Raw genomic sequence first — 4,830 nt, 5'->3', positions numbered from 1 at the left:
GAATACTATAAATAGCACAAAATAGACTTCCGGTTTTGTTTCTTTAATATTCGATTTTATTTTTTTTAATGATAATAATAATAATAATAATTTTATTTATAAAGCGCTGTTAACAAACAAAATGTAGGCTCAAGGCGCTGTAACAACATTACAAACAAAAACACGAGAGCTAAAATGACAGTTAATCTAAAAACGTTTTAAACAGATAGGTCTTAATGTTCTTCTTAAAAGTAATAAAAGTGGTGTAGCATGTTGTCTGTCTGAGATCAATGGGGAGTGAGTTCCAAACCTTTGGTCCGTGAAGTGAAAAAGCAAGCAGACCGTAGCTTTTGAGGGAGAAAAGTGGCACTACTAAAAGCGTTGAGTCCATTGAGAGCAGGGCTCTCTGGGGGACATATGGAGTAATCAGTTCGCTAAGGTACAAGGGCATCTCATTGTTATATATACACTGATGACAAAGTGTGGCGACCTTGTAATCGATTCTCGCTTTCATGGGAAGCCAATGGAGCGTGCGCAAGAGCGTAGTAGCAGAATCTTGTCTAGTTTTTTTTAAGGACTATTCGAGCGGCGTTGTTCTGTATACGTTGCAGCTTGGCTATTTTGTCATCAGGTATACCTGCTAGCACAGCGTCGCAGTAGTCAAGGCGGGAGAGTATGAATGCCACTCTAGCGTTTTTGTTGACTCTGTTGTTAAATATGGTCGGATCTGGCCTAAACTGCGCAGCTGCAGATAAAGACCTTTGCAGAGCTGACTTATGTGTGGGTCGAAAGATAGTGTTGAGTCGAAGAAAACTCCAAGATTCCGCACTACATGGACAAAAGGAACATGGCAGTTCGTGATAAAGAGAGAATCTGTGCTTTCAACTTTTGAGACATTGTTCCTAGTGCCAATCTTAATTATTTCTGTCTTGTCTTCGTTCATCTTGAGTTTATTTTCAATCATCCAATCGCTCACCCTTGCAACGGTACTACTGATTTTCTCTGCCAGATGCGACACCTCTGAGGGTACTGATGAATCGTATAACTGTGAGTCATCGGCAAAGAAATGGTATAAGATGCTGGTTGGCCGTATGACACCGCTGAGTGGATATGTGTACATAGTGAACAGTACTGGACCTAGAACTGATCCTTGGGGTACTCCGTACTTCAAAAGTAAGCTTGTTGATTCTGTCCCGCTAACAACGACACTTTGGGTGCGATTCGTCAGGTAGGATCCAAGCCACTTTAGGACGACTCCTGCTAAACCAAAAGTTGCAGAGAATCTGGCCATCATAATTTCATGGTCTAGCGTATCAAAGGCTGCGGACAAGTCCAGCATGGAAAGAATTGATATGCGGCCTTTGTCGGAATTGTGAAGTAAGTCGTTTAGTACCCTGACCACTGCTGTCTCTGTGCTACGGCACTTCCTATATGCAGATTGAAATTCTTCCAAGAGACAGTACTGTTCAAGATTAGAAAGAATTTGCGCTAACACGATGCGCTCCAGAAGCTTTGACAGGAAGGGAAGTTTTGATACCGGGCGATAGTTTTTTAGACATTCCGGGTCAAGACTGGATTTCTTTAATAAGGGCCTGACAATTGCATGCTTATATTGCTGTGGTACAATGCCTGAAGTCAGTGAAGAGTTCACAATGTTAGTAATTGTAGGTACAAGCTCATCTAAACATTCAAGGAGCAAGGAAGTTGGAATAGGATCAAGGTCACATGACTTATTTGGCATCTTTAAAATAGTAGGCCTACTTTTGACATAATCTTCAGATACACGCTGAAACTCGCAAAAAGGAGTATTTTGAAAAATTGGAGAGTGGTCAAGCTGTGATGAGAGGGATGGCATGTCATTTCTAATCTGCTCAATCTTCCCAATGAAGAATCTATTGAAGGAATCAGGAAGTTCAGATACTTTGATAGATGACGGCAAACGTTCGTTATTTGCTCCCCCTAACATTTCAGCGGTGATCCTAAATAGCTCCTTTGAAGAATCAAAAGTTTCGATTTTTTGTCGAATATGACTAGCTTTTGCGTCTCTAATCATACGGTTAACCTTGTTTTTTTTCTAGTATGTATATTTGTCGATGTATCGTCAGACCTGTCTTTTGAAATGTAGGCTACGTTCGGCACGTCGGCGAATAAGTTTGGCAGTCTTTATGTCTTCCGTCAACCAGGGTGCAGATGATATTTTTTGTTTAAGAAATTAAACTAGATCTCGACTTAGACTCTAGATCTAAATCAGTCAACCACTAAAAATACTTAGAATTTTTCGTTTCATATTATTTCATCATTAAATGCGGCTTGAAAAGTTTAGGTGCAACGGCTACTTTTGGTTTTCTAAAAGCAAACCGTTTAATTTATAAAATTAATTAAGCAAGCGATTTTTTCATAAAAATACACCAATTCTAAAACAATTACGTAAATGTAAGGGAGGCAATGTTACAATATGCTAACAAAGATGGACAATTGTTGTGTATTTTTAGTATCACTAAGTCAAATATATTTTTAAAATGTACAGGAAATGTTTACAACAAATATAAATAATAGTTAACGATGTTTTTTTCTGGTCAACTAGCTGCTAAAATTAAAAGAAAACATTTCTGTTTGTTTATAAAGGCTAATAATGCATTTTGTATGTAAATATCACGCACATTTTTTTTTAATGGACTTTTTATGCAGCGATTTTCGTGCAGTAGCGTAACGCCCTACATGACCAGGTGCTAAACCAATTCCTTAAACTTTTTTAAAAAATCAGATTTTATTTATTTTTTCTTTAGTGCCCCCATCCGAATAAAAAAAGATTATTTTTGTGCGTTTTGTCTGTTGGTCGGTCTGTCCGTCACGATTAGATAAAAAAAAACTAGAACTCTAAAAGCTATTGAAAATCTGATTTACACTTTAATGTTCCTCCCGTAACATCTCAATAGTTTTAAGTATCTAAAAATTGATTGTTCCGGATTTTTTTGTGCAAAACTAATCAACCCCAACAAATGTTTGTTTGCTCTTCTAATTTATATTACATTCAATTTCCATGCATTCCGTTGCAAAAACACATTATCAATAATATATTGTTCCGTTTTTTATGTAAATAGCATATTAATGCTAAATCAAAATCTCTATACTGACTTATATTTCATTAAGTGTAAAAATGTTCCGGATATTGTTTTATAAAACATGAATTATGCCTAATGATTGTTTGAAATCGCATAATTTACTAATATTATACTTATATTATTTGACAATGCGTCACTATAATTTGGTTATCAATATCAAATTGTTCCGTATTTTCATCTTTAAACAAATTTTTAAAATATCGACAATAGGTTGTTCAGGGCTTTAAAAAAAAGTAATTTACTAGAATTGATTACTGAAAATTACTTTTTAGACATTTAATTTTTTTGCTAAAACATAACATAGAAGTTTTGTAATCGATAAAGAATGTTCCGGATTTTGTTTCTTATAAATCGTCGCCAGAAATTTCCGAATTTATTTAAAAATCTACTAACGCCAAATAATTGTTTGAACTCCCTCTTCTAATTAATAAACAAATAATCTTCTCATTTACGAAATAATGTTTTTACGGATTTTTATGAAAAATATTTTAACTCACAACTCTCTTACAGTACATTTAACTTTCTTCCTAAAACATTAAAAAATCTAATTATCGTTAATATTATGTTCCTATTTTTAAGGAAAACAGAATCCAAACACCAAAGTAAGGTATGAAAATCTCTCCACATGGCTGTAGTACATCTAATTTTTATACGAGACCATCCAAAAAATTTAATAAACGGTATTTCATTTATCTGAAATTCTCTTTTTCTTTTACTATTTATACAAACATCCGGAACAATCTATTATATAAACTTTTCAATTGTGTTCATACCTAAAAATTATTGCGATGTTTTGAAACGTAGAATAAAGGTTAATCAATTTTTAATAACTTTTAGTTGTTGTTTTTTTTATATCAAGATGACGGACAGACCGACTGACAGACAAAACGCAAAAACAATGCGGCTTTGATCCTTTTAAAATAAATTCTATTAGAACTCATTGCACCAATATCTATGAACCCTCGTTAAATATCTCGTGTAAATAAAGACATTTTTTTATGCCTATTGTGAGGTAATGGAATTTTTTTTCTTTGACGTCATATGAATGGACTCTTTAAATGTAATGTTAAAAGAACGCACTCGGTGCACCAATGTCTATTAACCCTCGAAAAATTGCTTGTATTAATAAAAACATATTTTAGTCTAACTAAGCCGTGTGACGTAGTGTTTTTTTTTCCTTTGACGTCATATGGAATGAATTCTTTAAAAGAAATGCTAAAAGAACGCACTCGGTGCACCAATGTCTATGAACACTCGATAAATGGCTCGTAATTGAAGTAATGATGAAGGCGATTTTTATTCTAGCTAGGCCTTGTGACGTAGTGTTTTTTTTTTCCTTTGACGTCATATGGAATTAATTCTTCAAATGAAATGAAAAAAGAACTCGGTATAGTAATGTTTATTAAGCCTCGTTATGTGACTCGCGTTTAAAAAAGGAATGATATCTTGATTTAGATCTAATCTAGATTTTTTAGACTAGATCTAGATTTTTATTACAGTATATCTAGATCTGGATTTATATTCTAATTAAAATTATTTTAGAATCTATATCTAGAATTTGTAGATCTAGTTTAGACTAAAATAGACTAGATTAAGATGTAGAATTTCAATTTCTAAACTTAAAGTGTAAAAAAAAAGTGTAGATTTTCATTTCCAAACGTTTTGATCTATATTGTAATGTTTTAATATACTAAAACTAATCTACTATTTTTTTATTTAATTTAAATTT

The sequence above is a fragment of the Biomphalaria glabrata genome, chromosome 4, assembly GCF_947242115.1.
Source record: "Biomphalaria glabrata chromosome 4, xgBioGlab47.1, whole genome shotgun sequence".
NCBI classification, from domain to species: domain Eukaryota; kingdom Metazoa; phylum Mollusca; class Gastropoda; family Planorbidae; genus Biomphalaria; species Biomphalaria glabrata.
The sequence above is the reverse complement of the archived record's forward strand: the minus strand, read 5'-3'. Positions refer to the sequence as shown.